This window comes from Capricornis sumatraensis, chromosome 14 (assembly GCF_032405125.1).
Source record: "Capricornis sumatraensis isolate serow.1 chromosome 14, serow.2, whole genome shotgun sequence".
NCBI classification, from domain to species: domain Eukaryota; kingdom Metazoa; phylum Chordata; class Mammalia; order Artiodactyla; family Bovidae; genus Capricornis; species Capricornis sumatraensis.
In genome coordinates, this window is record NC_091082.1 from 12,587,902 (window position 1) to 12,607,607 (window position 19,706).

The following is a 19,706-nucleotide window of genomic DNA, read 5'->3' on the forward strand; positions in this document are numbered from 1 at the left end:
GATGGTGACTGCAGCCATGAAATTAAAAGACACTTACTCCTTGGAAGGAAAGTTATGACCAACCTAGATAGCATATTAAAAAGCAGAGACATTACTTTGCCGACTAAGGTCAGTCTAGTCAAGGCTATGGTTTTTCCTGTGGTCATGTATGGATGTGAGAGTTGGACTGTGAAGAAAGCTGAGCGCCGAAGAATTGATGCTTTAGAACTGTGGTGTTGGAGAAGACTCTTGAGAGTCCCTTGGACTGCAAGGAGATCCAACCAGTCCATCCTAAGGAAGATCAGTCCTGGGTGTTCATTGGAAGGACTGATGTTAAAGCTGAAACTCCAGTATTTTGGCCACCTGATGCGAAGAGTTGACTCATTGGAAAAGACCCTGATGCTGGGAGGGATTGAGGGCAGGAGAAGAAGAGGGCAACAGAGGATGAGATGGCTGGATGGCATCACCGACTCGATGGACGTGAGTCTGAGTGAACTCCGGGAGCTGGTGATGGACAGGGAGGCCTGGCATGCTGTGATTCGTGGGGTCGCAAAGAGTTGGACACGACTGAGCGACTGAACTGAACTGAACTCTCACCATAGTTGTTTCAGATGGTTATACCAGTCCTATTTTTAAGGAGATGGATAATAAGGTTCAGAAGACCTAATTACTAGGTTGGACCTGCTTGCAGTCCAAGGGACTCTCAAGAGTCTTCACCAACACCCCAGTTCAAAAACATCAATTCTTCAGTGTTCAGCTTTCTTTATTGTTCAACTCTCACATCCACACATGACTACTGGAAAAACTGTAGCTTTGACTAGACAGACCTTTGTGGACAAAGTAATGTCTCTGCTTTTTAATATGCTGTCTAGGTTGATCATAGCTTTTCTTCCAAGGAGCAAGTGTCTTTTAATTTCATAGCTGCAGTCACCATCTGTAGTGATTTTGAAGCCCCCCAAAAATAAAGTCTGTCACTGTTACCACTGTTTCCCCATCTATTTGCCATGAAGTGATGCGACTGGATGCCATGATCTCAGTTTTCTGAATGTAGAGTTTTAAGCCAACTTTTTCACTCTCCTCTTTCACTTTCATCAAGAGGCTCTTTAGTTTTTCTTTGCTTTCTGTCTTATGGATGGTGTCATCTGCGTATCTGAGGTTATTGATATTTCTCCCAGCAATCTTGATTCCAGCTTATTCTTCATCCAGCCTGGCATTTCACATGATGTACCCTACATATAAGTTAAATAAGCAGAGTAACAGTTCAGCTCTGACATACTCCCTTCCCGATTTGACAAACCTTTCCCAATTGGGTTTCCCTTGTGGCTCAGCTGGTAAAGAAGCCGCCTGCAATGTGGTAGACCTGGGTTTGATCCCTGGGTTGGGATGATGCCCTGGAGAAGAGAAACGCTACCCACTCTAGTATTCTGGCCTAGAGAATTCCGTGGACAGTCCATGGGGTCGTAAGGAGGTGGACAGGACTGAGCGACTGTTACTTTCACTTTCCCGATTTGGAACCAGTCTGTTATTCCATGCCAAGATCACCAGGACGTTAAAATTGAGACAAGGGACAAAAACGAAAGCTATTCGGAGTCCTCATAAGTAATATAAAGGGATTCCCAGAGTAGAATTTGTAAAAATCATTGCTGTAATCCAACCTGCTTCTCAACTTTGTATTTCTGCCTCTTTCTTTCTTTCTTTTTTTTTTTAACCAGTCACACAGAATTGAAAATCAGGAACCATAGACACAGGAGCTTTAAACATGGAAGGACTCTCAAGTTGACATCAAAGTGAAGCCTGAAAGTTTCTCAAAGATGCTCCAGGGACTGTCTTAGGGGTGAAGTTAGGGATGGGAGTTCCAAGAAAAATTGTTATTCATAAAACTGGCACCAGAGTCTCTCTTACACAGAATCTGACTTGGCTTAGAAAAAGACTTAGCAAACTTCAGGGAGACAGAGGTAAGACCCTGATGGTATGATATGAAAGGCAGCAAGGAAGAGATTGTTGAGCCACTAGCATTAAAAAACAAGCCAAAATTTGGAAAGTGATGAAGAGAGAAGGGAAAAGGAGGGAGAAAGGATGGATATCACAGGTGAAGCCTAGTGCTGAGTCAGCAGAAATGGCCCATGGGCCTTCTGCGAACAGGGAAGGCTCATTTAGCTACCTGCTCCAGGGTTCTCCAATGCGCATCTGTCCTCCCCATGTCCTCTTCATCCCACTACACAAACCTGCCTGGTAGGAGGACATTTGAGAGGACGGGAAGAGGGTGGAGAAAAGGTTGCATCCTACATTTTGGTCACGGTTGGGGTAGAGAGGAAGACGCAGAATGAGCATTCAGCAGAGCTAGATGGCGGCGCCCAAGGTGCTCGGGGGAAGCAAGGGCCTCGGACCTCATGCGGTGTGCAGGCTGGGTTCAGAGGATCTTCCCCGGATCCCGAGGAGCAGGCGGCCCTGCTCCAGAGCAAGCGCCCCAAGTCGGGCTCCTTGGCCCCTCAAAGACCCCACTTTTTCTACCTCCTGATTATTTACCCTGAAACACTGTTCACGACTCCTCCCTGTGCGTGTAGCCACGTGGTTTTCTGCTTATTAAATAACATCCAGTGTCTTAAGCCTGGCCTCTCCCACCACCGTCCATGAACCTTCTGCCCTTGTCAGGCTGTCTCCCCTTACACCCACACTGCTGCCTCTGTCTGCGTTCCTTGGCTGTGTCTTTCCTTTCAGCTGAAAGATGCTGTGTGGGGCTGATGCTGGCAGGGGGCTAGCCCTGAGGCCGATGGCTGTTCACGAGGCTCAGACCTTGAGATGCTGGGGATGGGTACCTCTCTCAGCACCGCAGATGTTGTCCCAGATGGGAAAGGTGCTCATCAAAGGAGGAAAGGATGACGGTTGGTGTGTGTATGAGAGACTCAGCAGCACAGCATGGTGGGGCTGGAAGCCCACTGGGCTGGGAGCCTCAGGAGAGTTTTCGGAAGAACCCTGCTACCAGCTGTGCTGGAGGACAGAGTGGAGGCCACTCTGGCTGGTGACCTTCTATCAGACCCTGACCCCGGGGCCGCACTCAGGGGGCTGGCTGTGGAGGCAGACAGAGAAGTCAGCACGTTTATGTGGAGTGACATCCCTGCCACACAGGCCAGTGTGTCGGTCCTGGGGCAGGAGAGCCTGGGGAGGGGAGGGGTGGTGGGAGTGCAGGAGCCCGGGAACCACCTGAAGAGCATGTGGAACCACAGACAGGGGCTCCCTGGTGGCCAGCAGGACCACGGCTCGGAAGGCCAGGTGAAGAGGACACCCAGGAGGAGCAGAGATTCCAAGCCTGGGGTTACAACAATGTTGCTGATGGCTGGTCTGAGCCAGAGAGCTGTTCTCTGTTTGTTCTTGTTTTGAGATTTGTCATATTAATCTATTAAATGGAATTTGTGCCCAAGAAAGAGTCAATTATTTTTAATAACTCATCTATGACTGGTAATGAACTGGACAGGTCACAGATCCCCAAGCATCTCAAGACTGTTTGGGGGTAAGGTAAAGCCAGCCCGTGAGCACTTGGGATCGGAAGGGTCATTTCCCACGCCTTTAGGAAGAGCTTTGAGACTGAGTTTTCCTTCCCCTCTTAGGCCCTTTCCCTTTCTAAATCATCATTACAAACGTGCGCAGGGGTTGACTCTGAAATGTGTGGTTATCTTTTCAAGCATCGTTTTTTCCCAGTTTCCTTTGCTTGAGTCATGGCAATGTCACAGGAGGAAGGCAAACAGTTTCCTTTTCTACAAAATAGGACAGTCAATACCTACTTGCAGGTTACTGTGAGGATATCGATTACCTGTGTGTGGTACCTAATGGAGCTTAGCACACAGTAGGTGTTCAGTGAAACACATGTCATATTATTTTTTAATCCTGCTACTGTTCTCCGCTGCTCCTCCTGGCTCTCTCTTATTCCCTTTCTCTGTTTAGAGAGTGAGCACGAAGTTTGGAAATGAGGGCTTAAAATATATTTCCATTAACTGTGGCCTCTTTTGGCAGTCTGCTATAGAGGGGTAAATGATGGTGTGGGTAGGCAGAGATGGAAAAGACCCTTTTTCAGTGATCTAAGCACCTGGGTTATACCCAGACATCACTGACAGGACCATTTATCACCTTGATAATTCTCCAGGTGTGCAGTGAAAGCCATTTATAAGCTCCTTGCTCCTCTTTTTTCTTCTGAATATTTTTAAAAATCACTTCAGTGTGAAACTAATCAATGACATTTTACCAGATGCTGGAGTGAAGGAAATGGGGAACTAAAAAATCTTTTCAGAGAAGATGAAATAGAGGTGCATTGATTTAAAAGAAACTAAACTCAATTTTTACCCATTTATTAGGTCCCTGCCCGATTTAAAAGAGAATGATTCTCAGTTTCTAGTCTATGGACCTCCAGCGCCACAGTCTCCTATGAGTACTTATCTGGAAACAAAGGCAGGTTCCTGACCTCACCCTAGTCCTACCAGATCCATCTTTAATTGCAAGAATCATGGAGTCACATTTTAAATAAGTTCCCCATCAAATCTGAGAATCACAGCAACACAGGAAATATAAATGTGTGCAGTTTGTATCTTTAGGCAACTTACAATCTCGGTGGAGCTGATAAAAATGCAGGACGGTGACAAAATCACTGTGTGCTTTAGAAGGAATTGGCAGCAGAGCACAGGATGGACTTGATTGGGGTGATGGACGTGGGAGATTTGTTCAGAGGTGTTGGCAGTAAGCCTAGAGTGAGATAAGGGCTGGAGGTGCTGAAAAGGAGGGACAGATGCCACACGTCAACCCCACATAGATGTGGGTTTTTGGGTTTTTTTTCGGTTAATTGCAGGCAGTCACCAATTCCTTTTGGAAATTGGAAGGCTATAGATGACAAACTAATAAAAAGTATGAAATAGTGTGAAGAAATTGATTCCATTCATGCTAACGGAGGCTCCAAGCCCTGGAAAGAGGATGATCTTTCTGAGTGTAATTCAGAATAAAACAACACTGAAGCTCACATAAGTGCTGAAGTTTAAAAAGCTTTCTGAGTCTCCAATTGTAGTATTCTGGAGAAATTCACTAGAGCTGCTTTTTGCTTCTTTTGGGTTCCTCTGCTTTGCTGGGGCCTGTGAAGAAGGCTGAGTGCCAAAGAACTGATGCTTTTGAACTGTGGTGTTGGAGAAGACTCTTGAGAGTCCCTTGGACTGCAAGGAGATCCAACCAGTCCATTCTGAAGGAGATCAGCCCTGGGATTTCTTTGGAAGGAATGATGCTAAAGCTGAAACTCCAGTACTTTGGCCACCTGATGCGAAGAGTTGACTCATTGGAAAAGACTCTGATGCTGGGAGGGATTGAGGGCAGGAGGAGAAGGGGATGACAGAGGATGAGATGGCTGGATGGCATCACTGACTTGATGGACGTGAGTCTGAGTGAACTCCTGGAGTTGGTGATGGACAGGGAGGCCTGGCGTGTTTCGATTCATGGGGTCACAAAGAGTCGGACACGACTGAGCAACTGAAGTGAACTGAACTGAAGTCTTAGTCTTTCTGTGAAGTTGTCAGAACCAGCTACGGAGGCCAGGTGGGTAGAAATAAGTCAGGGGGTACTTTGGGAGAGGGTTCGAGGTGGTGAGCTTTGAGCCAGATTTTACATGGGATGATGAACATAGAATAAAAGTAAGAAGGAAAGTGATTATAGGAGGTGAGACTGACAGGTGCAGAGGAACCACAGTTTCTAGATAAAGATGAACTCAGTCCACATGGTTCTAGACTTTAGATAAGTGAGCCGGATAAGAGATGTGAACATTCCCCCAGAGCAGGGACAAGCTGACTTCATCATTCCGCTCCATTGCTGTCAGCACTGGGTGCTCAAGGATCTGAGACCTCAGAAGAAAGTACCCCTTAACTTAGGGGAAAGGGCCAGAAAATGCCCCTGGCTAAAATGAAGCCAAAATGTCAACTGGAAATGGATGCACTTGGCCTCTTTAGACTCTGGGCGGGGTGGTGGGGGGTGGGGGTACCTTGTATCCATGAAGTCGAGAGCCCAAGTTGGAGATGCAAAGACACCTCAGGGTCTAAAAGGCCATGATAACACCCACAGTTAGAAAACAGCAAATACCTGCTTAACCTTTTTCTGCCTATCTAACTTTTAAAACCAGCATTTTCTAAAATCATAGGATCCTTTGAAAAATATAAAGAAAGAACTTTTCTGGTGTCCAGTGGTCAGGACTCCCAGCTTCCACTGCGGAGGGGGAGGGTGGTGGGGGGAGTTCCAACCCTGGTCCAGGAACTAAGATCCTGCAAGCTGTAGAAGTTGCCATCTAGCTCGCTGACTGAATCTGGCCCTGACATGTTTTGTTTGTTTAGAGGAGCATTTTTTAAAACTTTGAATTGGTTGCCAATATTCTAAAAAAAATCAGGTGATTTCACCTAAAATCCAGAGTACTAACTTTTCTTGAAAACACTTGCATCTTGTAACTTCGGGACCTCATTCCCACAAGGCCACAGTTGCTGGGTCATCATAAGAAGGGAGGCACTCTCTCCAGGATGCCAGAGTCCCCAAGACTCACCTTGTCCCCAAGACTTACTTTGTCCCCTCCCCACTGAGCATCAGCTGCCATTTATCCTCACACCTGTGCTATTTTTTCTTATAGGGAAGACTGTTAAGAAACATATTTATGCTCAAACTGCTATTGAGATTATTCTTTTATTCAGCCTGATTCACTCTGCTACACACCTGGTCCCTGCTGCATATAAGCTGGCAAGCCCTGATATTACCTCTATTCATGTTGCACAGAACCAGATGAAGAAAAAGAGCCTGGAGGCTGCAAACCTCCCCACAACCGCTCCCACCTCCATACACTGGTGTAGAAATGCGAGAACCCACAGTACTGTAGAAAGCCTTGGGCTGGGGCATTTCCCATTAAGTCTCCTCCCCTTCCCCAGAACCTCAAGACAACCTCCAGAAAGCACAACTGGAATGAAACGAATACGAAGAAAGCTGTCATCTTTTGAAATAGTGCTCTAAGTGGCTAGCAAAAAAATAGTTGTTTAGTCAGGACTTCCCTGGTGATACAGTGGCTAACTTCCGCTGCAGGATTCCATCCGTTCCACGCAGGTAAGATACCGCATACCGCGGACCTTGACCAAAAAAAAAAAAGAACAGGTGTTTACAAAGAGGCGCATTTTGAGAAGAGCCCACTCAAGGGTATTCTGGGTGTAAAAACATCCAAGGAAGCTTGCCCGTGACCTCTTCTATTCACATACCCTGAGTAAACTCTCCTCACAGTCACTCCCTTCCTTTGGGCTGATTCCGTGCTTGCCAATCAGCCTCCTGTTATAAGCTCCATTAGGGAAATGTATGTCTTGGGAAGCAGGTGTGAAGACTCTGGTCACAGGACAGCTATGCTCATGCATTGCTCACTTGTAGATCAGTCTCCTGGAACCCAGGCTTGAATCCCCCAGGACCTGAATTAATAAAACTGAGCTTGTCATTGTGCAAAGCTCAGGACCAGAATATTGACAAATGGCATCTTATGAAGCAACAGGCTCCCTGGCCAGTCAGCCACCTTTCACTGCTATGGTGAGGGGGATCTGTTCAGTCCCAGGGGCTCCAAGGTCTGCAGTTGGAGACCAGCAGGTCTAAATTTCCTGGGCTGCAGGAGATTTCTTGGTTCAGTTGCTCCTGAGCTTTCACTGTTCCTGGGAGATGTTACTGGTCTCTGCCCATTAGTTCCTCACGCTGTACCTGACACAGAGGAGCATTCTGCAAAAGTTTATGGAAACAATTTTAGATAGAAACATATTAGCAGAAGCCAGATGACCCCACCACTGCAACAGAGGTGCCTGAGGGCATTCTTGCTCTGCTTGAGGGGCTATGCTTCTCTCTCGGATTCTACGATTCAGCTTACTGTACTGACTATGGCAGAGGGCAGAGCAAGAAGTGAGAACAGAGCTGGCCCTGGGCCCGTCTAAAGCGAGGCCCTGAAGTGAACGGGCAGCATAGCCCCAGCAGGCATCTCGCAGCTTCCTGGTCATGAGAAACCCTCCTGGGATCCCTGGATACCTGGGAGAGGGAAAGGAGCGGGGGGAAGAGGGAAGGAGCACATTCATCAGCTCGATTTTCCTCTGAGGCAGCAGGTGTCAGGTTAGAGCAGGGCATCCTGCCTACTCAGGGGAGACAGGCAGTGGGGGGATAACACAGGGAGGACGTGCACGTGGTCAGCCCTGCCCATATTGGTGAAAAATGCTTTGTGCCCTTTACCTTTCAGTCTAGCGGGGTGTCCTGCCAGCCCCCCACAAGTGGTGAGTAGATGGAGAGGACGCAGCAGACACCCCCTCACCTGGATCTCAGAGGAAAGCTGCACCAATAGACCAGTTCCCACAATGATGCCTGGGAGTACTACTGTGCTAAGCGCTGCCTCTGCATTTTTCAGAAAGGATGTTATAATGAACCCCTATGCCCACCACCTTGATTTAACATTATTTTTCATTCTGTCATAATTACTTCTTTTTAATGAAAATTCTAGACATCTGGAATATGAAGCTTTAAAAAATAAGGATGTCGTTAAAATAGTGTGTTTTATATGATGTGACTTTTACCACAATAAAAAACATTCAAAGGACATTGTTCTCACATAACCATGATACCATTATCATACCTAACAAAATGAATACTCAGTCCATATTCAAATTTCCCCAACTCTCTCAAGAATAAATTTGTATGGTTGGTATGTTGGCAGCAAAGCTTTTAAAACAGTGTTCCCAGCAGTCTCAGGCTTCTGCCCAAATGTCTCAGGGAGCAGCAAGGGTGAGCTGAGGAGGAAGGAGACCTCCACCCTGCTTCAGCCAGAGCAGGTTTATTATGAGGAACAAAAGAGTTTTCTGTTAAGAAAAACATTAAATTTGAAAATCATTTCCACAAAGCATTACTTCTCTCAGATTTTTAAAGAAAATGTCTAGTGCATCCCTTTTGCCTCAGACGGTAAAGAATCTGCTTACAGTGCAGGAGACCTGGGTTCAATCCCTAGGTCAGGAAGATTCTCTGGAGAAGGAAATGGTTACCCACACCAGTATCTTGCCTAGGAAATCCCATGGACAGAGGAGCCCATGGCTACAGTCCCTGGCGCTGCAAAGAGCCGGACACGACTGAGTTACTAACTTTCTTTCTAGTGCTGTAACTACCTTAAATCAAGGGCATAAGTCCCTAGTGGCGGGGTAGTGGGAACCCAGGGTGCAGGCAGGGAGATCTGGCTGAGTCCAGTGGCTGTAAAATGAGAGCTTTTAGTCGCTCTGGACATGACCTGGGACTCACAGAACAGATCTAGCCGGTGCCTAGAGTACTCTGGATCCACATGGCAGTTTTCCCCAGGGTGCGAATGCATCTAATACTTTGCCCTTTCCCTTTCTAGATCTCATTCTATGACTCTTACCTAGTTCTTGCTCCCTTGTAGGGCAACTTGGCATACTCAGGCCAAAGAACTTTGAAACCCTTCCTGCTCAGTTTCTACTTTCAACTTTCCTAGGTCCTCTCTAGAGAACCTGATCTGGAGGAATGGTCTTCCAAATTTACATTACAGTTTGGCATTACCAAAGCCAGATTAATAGAAAAGTATCGATAACATAGACCGATCCATTGCAAGAGATTCCCAGGTGGCACTGGGGTAACAGAACCCATCTGCCAATACAGGAGATATAAGAGACTTGATCTCTGGCTTCAGAAGATCCCTGTGTTGGGAAGATCTCCTGAAGAAGGGAATGGCCAGCACTCCAGCATTCTTGCCTGGGAAATCCCATGGACAGAGGCCTGGCAGGCTACGTATGGTCCATAGAGTTGCAAAGAGTCAGACACTGAAGTGCCTGAGCACGCACACACACATCCATTGCAAAGCAGTGATACTGAATCACAGATGCAACACATAAGCAATCTGACCCAGCAAGGGGATGCAGCTGTTGTTGTAGCAGTCTAAAGACAAGCCTGGATAATGAAGAGTAGTCAGAGATTCTAGTAAATGGTCATCTTTTCAGGGAATCTCAATAATGACAGCTTTCAATAACAAACAACTCAAGACCTTTCTCCTTTCTCAGGACATATGCCCAGATTAACCTGTCAAAATGCTCAATTTGCTTTTGAGATTCTTGAAATTATGTTTCAAATGATGATATTTTCCTACCAGGTCTGTTCAACTGCAGAAGTGTAAGCTCCATAAAGATGGTGACAATAGAGACTTCCCTGGTGGTCCAGTGGTTAGGACATGGGTTTAACCCCAGTCCAGGAAGATCCTATGTGCTTCAGGGCAACTAAACCTCCACACCACAACTACTGAGCCCCTGTGCAGCAACTACTGAAGCTCCCAAATCTAGAACCCAGGCTCCGCAACAAGAAAAGTCACAGCAATGAGGAGCCTGCACACCACAACTAGAGAATAGCTCCCGCTTGCTGAAGCTAAACAAATGTTTATCCATTAATACGTAGATTATACACAAATAGTTTGGGCAGAGGAAAAATCTGGGAATATATGAACTGAGTCATCCTTTCCCAACACCAATATTTTTATTAATTACTTAAATAACAAGTAGATGTTACACATGAAAGTATGCTCTCTGCTAGCTTTTGAACTGTGGTGTTGGAGAAGACTCTTGAGAGTCCCTTGGACTGCAAGGAGATCCAACCAGTCCATTCTGAAGGAGATCAGCCCTGGGATTTCTTTGGAAGGAATGATGCTAAAGCTGAAACTCCAGTACTTTGGCCACCTCATGCGAAGAGTTGACTCATTGGAAAAGACCCTGAAGCTGGGAGGGATTGGGGGCAGGAGGAGAAGGGGACAACAGAGGATGAGATGGCTGGATGGCATCACTGACTCGATGGACGTGAATCTGAGTGAACTCCGGTAGTTGGTGATGGACAGGGAGGCCTGGCGTGCTGCGATTCATGGGGTCGCAAAGAGTCGGACACAACTGAGCGACTGAACTGAACTGAACAAAACAATAAACACCTGAAAGATTGTGACCATATCTTATATTCTTTTACCATTCTCTCATTAGTTCAAATTTGGATGTGGAACTTACTGACTGAAGTTTGAAAAGTTGGGTTGTGTGGAATTTTCAGTAAACATGAAAAGCTATAAATTGATAGTAAAATTAACACAGAGAAATCTTAAAAACACTAAGAATTCTCACCCTCCTTTATAATTCAACACAAATGTTACCTCCTCCAGGCTGCCTTCCTTCACTTACCCAGGCAGGCTTAGTCCCTCTCTTCTCTCTGAGTCCACCTGCTGGTGAAGACCTCTGTAGATGAAAATATGGCACAGTTACTATAATGATTAGTTTACCTAAGTTTTCCCCACGACAAGCTGCTAGGTGTTTGAGGGGTGGGGTGGGGTCCCCTAGGCTGCCCATGGAGACAGCCCCTCCTTATGTCTTGGATGGAGGGTTAATAGAGGACACACATGCCTGGCGGGCTTTTGTTCTGATCAGATGGCAGGCATGTGCAGAAACATTTGCAGGAGCACCGCTCTGTGTAAATACATGACAGTCCTCTCTACTCTCCTTTACCTAAGAAGGTAAGAATGAAATGGTCTGGGAGGAGGAAAAAGGGAAAGGCAGTAGTCAGAGGTTACTAAGCTTCAGTTGTGTTAAGACAGGATGAGTAAACCCTAGAGACACACTGGGAAGCACAGGGCCTGTAGTGAACAGTGCTGAGCTTACACATTTGCTGAGAGAGTAGATTTTGCCTTAAGTGTTCTTGAAACACACTCAAACAAATAATAATAGATAAGAAGTGCAGGAGGAAACTTTTGAAGAGATGAACATGACAAGGGGTGTACTGATGGTTTCATGGTTTTGACCAGCTATCTGCAAGCTTATTAAGGTGTGTTCTTAAATATGTACAGCTTTTTGTATGTCAATTGTGAGAGGAAGATGTGTGAGGGAAGATGTGCCAGGAGCCAGCACGAGGAGTCCCGCCCATGGCAAAGGTCATGAGGTTAAGGGGTCCTTCAGGCAAAGGCGAGTCCGGCCTTAAGGGAGCCTTGCTGGATTTTCTCGAGCATCTACCCCCAAAACCAGAGTCTGCCTGCTGTACTGTGTTATGCTTTTTGCTTACGCTTCTGACATTAACAGGGGCTGTCCCCCCCCCCCCAACCTTTTTCTGGAAAAAGTTAATTTAGAGCTTTTTGATAATAAGTCTCCTGGGCATAATAAGAGTGTTTCAATCCAAAAACCCCTCTGATAGCTTTCTAGCCTGCCTACAGGTTTCATACAGCCGCACATGTGATTGTTTGCGGCCTCCTGACCGCGAGAGGCACAGGAAGCTCAAAACATCCTAGGAATGTAGGGGCTTCCGAGGAGTCAAAATCATTAGAATAGGACTGATTAAGGGTTTCATTTGTTGAGTGAATACTTGCTGCCAAATTTTCATATCTTTTATTTGTTGATATAGTTGGTACATAGAAAAAAAAAAAGTAGCAACATAGATCTTCTTTGAGTTAAGTACCTTCTTTGTTGTAACCCACTGCACCTTTGTTCTATAGGGATGTAACTTTAGTGCTTTGAGAGTGATGCAGATTAAAGAAAAACACTTCAGGAGAAATGAGATTAACATTCATTAAGGAAGAGAGCCATAGAGTGTTAACAGGCCTCTTGGCCAGAAGATAATGTAAATCACCTGAGACCTTTTGTATACAAAAAGATATATGGAAAGGCTCAGGACTGCTGCCCCTGCATGACTCTGTATCTTCCATTATGTAAAACTTAGGGTATATAAGCACCTTTTTAAAATAAAGTTATGGGGTTTTTGCACAAGCTTGGCCTCCCCCTTGTTGACTCTTTCTCTCTCTTTCTCCCTCTCCCTCCCTCTCTTTTTCAGGCTGATCCCTTGGAACGTGGAGGCTCTCCATGTCTACTTATTTGCCCAGGCTTCTAAGACCCATGCGAGAGGGAGCCCAAGGTGGGGCACCCTCCACTATTCAAATGGGCACCTGTGGCCTAACATAGACGGTGCAAGTTTCTTGTCTTGAGACTTTATTAGCTTTCTGTGTAAACCGAGGAATATCAGCCTCTTTTCTCCTCTATTTTTCCACTACACTATTCCTTCCTAATCTCTCTTTATATTTCTAAATAAATAAGTCTTTCTTCACCGACTCCGTCCCCACTTCGAATTCCCTGAACACACCAGGGCTGGACCCACCAGGGCTGGACCCAGGCAAAGATGGTCTAACCAGACACTGAAGATTTGGAGGTTGGACTCGTCCAGAATGAAGCCAGGAGACTTGGAGAGGGTTCACTCCATGTCATCCAAAATGGGGACGAGAGGAGCAGCCGGCAATGCTGGCCGTGAGAAGGGGCAACATCTCAGAGGACTTCACTCGTAGGGCCGAGGAAAAATTTCATCTGAGAGTGTGGGCACTGAGAAAGAGGGCTCTGGCAGCCACAGAGGGTGTAGCTGACAGGCCCCAGTGAAGGAGGTTATGGCTGTGAGCTGAGGGTGGCAGGAATCTAATCTCAGGAGCTGGCAGTCAGAGACCACCGGACAGTGACCCAGAGGATTGGGAGAAATGAAGGCAGACCCTGATCCCCGGAACTTCATTACCAGACAATTAACCACGGCAGGAATTCAACCTGCAGGGACAAGGAGGCTTCCAGACACTGAAACTGGAGAGAAGGACATTATGTTATGGAGGTTGGAGTGTACAGCCTCAGAGTCCCCTGCACAAGGCTCAAGCCTCTGCCAAGAGACCCAACAAGTTACTTAACCATTCTAGGTCCCAATCCACATCTGATAGGGTGAGGCTATTAGATGAAGCTATTGAAAGGAATAAACAGAATTATGCTCAAGCAGGGCTTAGGACAGTGCCTAGAGCATAGCAGGTGCTAAAATAGTGATTACAATAGTAATGGTAATTCTGAAGGTTAACAGGAGTTCATGGTGTAGTAGTAGAATAATAGTGGTGATACTGGTAACAATAATGAGTAACTAGGTAAGAGACCATGCCATCCAGTGCCATCACTTCATGGCAAATAGAAGGGAAAAAAAGTGGAAGTGGGGACAGATTTTATTTTCTTGGGCTCCAAAATCACTGAGGACAGTGATTGCAATCATGAAAGTAAAAGACGCTTGCTCCATGGAAGGAAGGTGAGGACAAACCTAGCTGTGCTGCACTAGTTGCTCAGTCATGTCCAGCTCTGCAATCGCTTGGACTGTAGCCCTCCAGGCTGCTCTGTCTCCAGGCAAGAATACTGGAGTGGGTTGTCATGCCCTCCTCCAGGGGATCTTCCCAACCCAGGGATACCAGGGAAGCCTAAGAACACTGGAGTGGGTAGCCTATCTGTTCTCCAGGGGATCTTGCCAACCCAGGAACTGACCCCGGTCTCCTGCACTGCAGGTGGATTCTTTACCTGCTGAGCCACCAGGGAAGTCCTGACAAATCTAGACAGCATGTTAAAAATCAGAGACATCACTTTGCCAGTAAAGGTCCATATAGTCAAAGCTACGGTTTTTCCAGTAGTCATGTATGCATGTGAGAGTTGGACCAAAAAGAAAGCTGAGGGCCTAGAACAAACAACTCCCATGACAAAGAGTGCAGGCAGAGACAAAACAAATGCACGCAAACCCCGCGACGCAGAGGGCGGATATGGGGAGCCGAAACAAGTCCACACTAGCCCAGTGATGCAGAGACCAGCCCGGGGAGCTGAAACATGTGCACAAGCCCCGAGACGCAGAGGAGGAGCTCGGGAACTGAGAGTCAAGTGCACACAGCCCTGCGACCCAGAGGGTGAGCCTAGGGGCCTGAGGGAAGCCCACACAAGTCGCCGCAACACAGAAGGACCCACACAAGCATCTGTCTAGCAAGTTTCAGCCAGCAGCACAGGGCAGGACAGGGGAACAGAAGCACCAGCAATGATCCCAGGGACACGCAGGGGACGGGCGGCACTGCAGCTATGCTGAGAGAGCCACTTTGAAGCAGCTGCGAAAATAGACGCGCCTAACACCATGAAAGCTAGAACGACTGCCCAGAGGCATACTGAACCCATGGACACTCCAAAACCTACTACTGGGTGCTGCACTGCCCTTCAGAGAGTTGAGATCCAGCTCCATCAACCAGAACACGGGCACAAGCTCCACCAACCAGGCAAACATCACAGCACACTAACCCAACCCCATCCACAGAGGCAGACTCCGTAACCAAGAACGATGACCTTGAAAACCCTTAAAAAATTTTTTTTTCCTTTTTCTTTTCTTTTCCTCTTATAAATCACACTGTTTATTCCCCCAACATATCTCCACCTTCACACTAGCATTTAGCAGTGCTGTGGAGTTTTTCTCTTTGTTTTTTTTGTTGTTGTTATTTAAAAAAAAATCATTTTAAGATTCTTTTTTCTTATAAATCACACTGTTTCTTGTCAAAAAAAAAAAAAGGAAGAAAAAAAATCATTTTAGTGTTTTTTTCTCCTCACTTTTTTTTTCCTTTCTTGATGAGTTTTTTGGATTTTGTTTTGGATATAGTCAACTGCTTTTCCTACTGTTCTTTACCAGCTGTAGCTATTCCTGAATATATATAAATCTTTTCATCTTTGCTTTTCAATTTTTTATTTTCTCTCTCTGTTTTTATTTTTTAAATTCTCTTCTCCACTCCTTCCTTTTCTCTTTTCCCTCCCTTCTCCTCTTTCTTTGTTCTCTCTCTTTTTTATTTTCCCTTTTTTCTTTTACTCTTTCTTCTTTCGCCAAGTAAGTTAAATGGTTGAGCTCTCTATGCTATATTCCCCAGTTGGCCTTCCACTCATGCTAAGATTTCCAGATTGAGCATTAGCTAACTCTGATTTCAATTGGTTGATATCACCTGTGGTTTCCCTTGCTCACCAAGTCAATCTCCTGTACTCTTTTCTTTAGAACACTTTGGTTATAACCGTATGTGTGGAAGTGTGTGTGTATATGTCCCAGTATTTCTGTAACTGCCTACTTGATCTCCTCCCACTAGAATACAGGCACATCACCCCCAACAAGAAATCAACACAAACCACCCAAACAACATTTCCCTCCAAGGGCAAAAATCAAAAGGAAGAAGTAATACAACCCTAAAGCCTCGGAAAAGGAGACCTCAAGTTGAGAAATTTAGAAAAAAGAAAAAAAGATGGAAAGAGAGAAATACAACACAAATGAAAGAGCAAGGTGGAGACTCACAAGACCAAATAAATGAAGAGGAAATAAGCAATCTCCCTGAAAGAGAATTCAGAATAATGATAGTGAAGGTGCTCCGAAGATTTGAAAATAGAATGGAGAAAATGCAAGAAGTATTTAACACAGTTAATACAATCACCAAGGGCATCAAAAAAATAAAGAATAAGAAAACAGATTAAATAACACAATTACTGAAATTAAAAATACTCTAGAAGGAACCAATAGCAGAATAACTGAGACAGAGGAATGGATAAGTGAGCTGGAGGACAGGATGGTGGAAATAACTGCTAAAGAGCAGAATAAAGGGAAAAGAATGAAAAGAATTGAGGAAAGCCTCAGAGACTTTTGGGACAATATTAAACACACCAGTATTTGAGTTATAGGGGTCCCAGAGGAAGAAGGAAAAAAGAAAGCACTAAGAAAATTTTTGAAGAAATTATAGTTGAAAACTTCCCCAACATGGGAAAGGAAATAGTCAATCAAGTCCAAAAAGTGCAGAGAGTCCACTACAGGTTAAATCCAAGGAGAAATGCATCAAGACACATATTAATCAAGCTAACAGAGATTAAGGACAAAGAAAGAATATTAAAAGCAGCAAGGGAAAAGCAACAACTAACATACAAGGGAAAACCCATACAATTAACAGTAGATCTTTCAGCAGAAACTCTACAGGCCAGAAGAGAATGGCAGGATGTATTTAAAGTACTGAAAGAGAATATCCTACAACCATGATTACTATACTTAGCAAAGATCTCATTCAAAATTGATGGAGAAATCAAAAGCTTTATGGACAAGCAGAAATTAAGAGAATTCAGCACCACAAAACCAGTCTTGCAACAAATACTAAAGGGACTTACATAGCCAGTAAACTAAGAGAAAGGAAAGACCTACAAAAACAAACCCAAAACAATTGAGAAAATGCCAATAAAAACATATATATCAATAATTACCTTAAATGTAAATGGATTAAATGCACCAACCAAAAGATACTGAACGGATACAAAAACAAGACCCATATATATGCTGCCTACAGGAGACCCACACAGACTGAAAGTAAAAGGATGGGGGGAAAATATTCCATGAGAATAGAAACCAAAAGAAAGCTGGAGTGGTAATCTTATTTCAGGCAAAACAGATTTAAAATGAAGAATATCATAAGATATAAAGAAGGACATGATATAATGATCAAGGGATCAATCCAAGAAGAAGAAATAATGATTGTAAATGTCTATGCACCCAACAAAGGAGCACTTTCATACATAAGGTGAACACTAACAGGCATAAGAGGAGAAATTGACAGCAACACAATAATAGTAGGGGACTTTAACACCCCACTGTCATCAATGGACAGATCATCAAAACAGAAAATCAATAAGGAAGCACAAACCTTAAATGAGACACTAGACCGAACGGACCGAAGTGATATCTTCAGGACTTTCCATCCAAATGCAGAAGAACACATTTTCTTCTCAAGTGCTCATGGAATATTCTCCAGGATAGACCACATCTTGGGCCACAAATCAGCTCTCAGTAAATTTAAGAAAATTGAAATTGCATCAAGTAACTTCTCTGACCACAACACTATAAGACTAGATATCAACTGCAGGAATAAAACAGTAAATACATAAACTCACGGAGATTAACCAATACATCACTAAATAACAAAGAGGTTGCTGAAGAAATAAAAAGAGAAATCAAAAGATTCCTAGAAACGAATGACAGTGAAAACACGATGACCCAAAACCTATGGGACTCTCAAAAGCAGTTCTAAGGGGGAGGTTTATAGTGATACAACCATACCTCAAGAAGCATGAAAAGCATCGAACAGACAGACTAACTACATCTAAAGCAGCTGGAAATAGAAGAACAAAAAACCCCTGAAGTCAGCAGAAGGAAGGAAATTGTAAAAACCAGAGCAGAAATAAATGAAAAAGAAATGAAGGAAACAATAGCAAAGATAATAAAACTAAAAGCTGGTTCTTTGAGAAGATTAACAAAATTGACAAACTACTAGCCAGACTCATCAAGAAAAAAAGGGAGAAAAATCAAATCAATAAAATTAGAAATGAAAAAGGAGAGGTTATGACAGACAACACAGAAATACAAAAGATCATAAGAGAATATTCTGAGCAACTATATGCTAATATGTTTAATGTGGCTCACAATAAGCTGTGGAAAATGCTGAAAGAGATGGGAATACCAGGCCACCCGATCTGCCTCTTGAGAAATCTGTATGCAGGTCAGGAAGCAACAGTTAGAACTGGACATGGAACTACAGACTGGTTCCAAAATGGGAAAGGAGTACATTAAGTCTGTATATTGTCACCCTACTTATTTAACTTATATGCAGAGTACATCATGAGAAATGCTGGGCTGGAGGAAGCACAGGCTGGAATCAAGATTGCCAGGAGAAATATCAATAACCTCAGATATGCAGATGACACCACCCTTATGGCAGAAAGTGAAGAAGAACTAAAGAGCCTGATGATGAAAGTGAAAGAGGAGAGTGAAAAAGTTGGCTTAAAGCTCAACATTCAGAAAACTAATGTCATCTGGTCCCATCACTTCTTGGGAAATAGATGGGGAAACAGTGGCTGACTTTATTTTTGGGAGCTCCAAAATCACTGCAGATTGTGATTCCAGCCATGAATTAGAAGACACTTACTCCTTGGAAGGAAAGTTATGACTAACCTAGATAGCATATTAAAAAGCAGAGACATTACTTTGCCAACAAAGTTCCGTCTAGTCAAGGCTATGGTTTTTCCAGTAGTCATGTATGGATGTGAGTGCTGGACTATAAAGAAAGCTGAGCACTGAAGAATTGATGGGTTTGAACTGTGGTGTTGGAGAAGACTCTTGTGAGTCCCTTGGACTGCAAGGAGATCCAACCAGTCCATCCTAAAGGAGATCAGTCCTGCGTATTCATTGGAAGGACTGATGCTGAAGCTGAAACTCCAATACTTTGGCCATTTGATGTGAAGAGCTGACTCATTTGAAAAGACCCCGATGCTGGGAAAGATTGAAGGTGGGAGAGAAGGGGACAACAGAGGATAAGATGGTTGGATGGCATCACCGACTCAATGGACATGAATTTGGGTAGGCTCTGGGAGTTGGTGATGGACAGGGAGGCCTGGCATGCTGCAGTTCACAGGGTTGCAAAGAGTCAGACACAACTGAGTGACTGAACTGAACTGAACGGATATAATAAAATGGACAACCTAGAGGAAATGGACAGATACTTAGAAAAGATCAGCCTCCCAAGACTGAACCAGGAAGAAACAGAAATTATGAGCAACCCAATTACAAACACTGAAATTGAAGCAGTGATCAAAAATCTCCCCCAAAACAAATGCCCGGGGCCAGATGGCTTCACAGGGGAATTCTATCAAACATTCAAAGAAGAGCTAATGCCTATTTTTCTGAAACTCTTCCAAAATACTGCAGAGGAAGGAACACTTCCAAACTCATTCTCATTCAATGAGGCCACAATCACCCTGATACCAAAACCAAGAAAAGACAACATGAAGAAAGAAAATTACAGGCCAATATCACTGATGAACATAGAT

At 44.5% G+C, this 19,706-nt stretch overlaps 1 pseudogene; it reads right to left on the minus strand.

Annotated features, from left to right (window-relative positions):
• LOC138090693 (14-3-3 protein zeta/delta-like) overlaps window positions 1–19,706 on the minus strand; it is a 51,227-nt pseudogene that overhangs the window by 12,123 nt on the left and 19,398 nt on the right.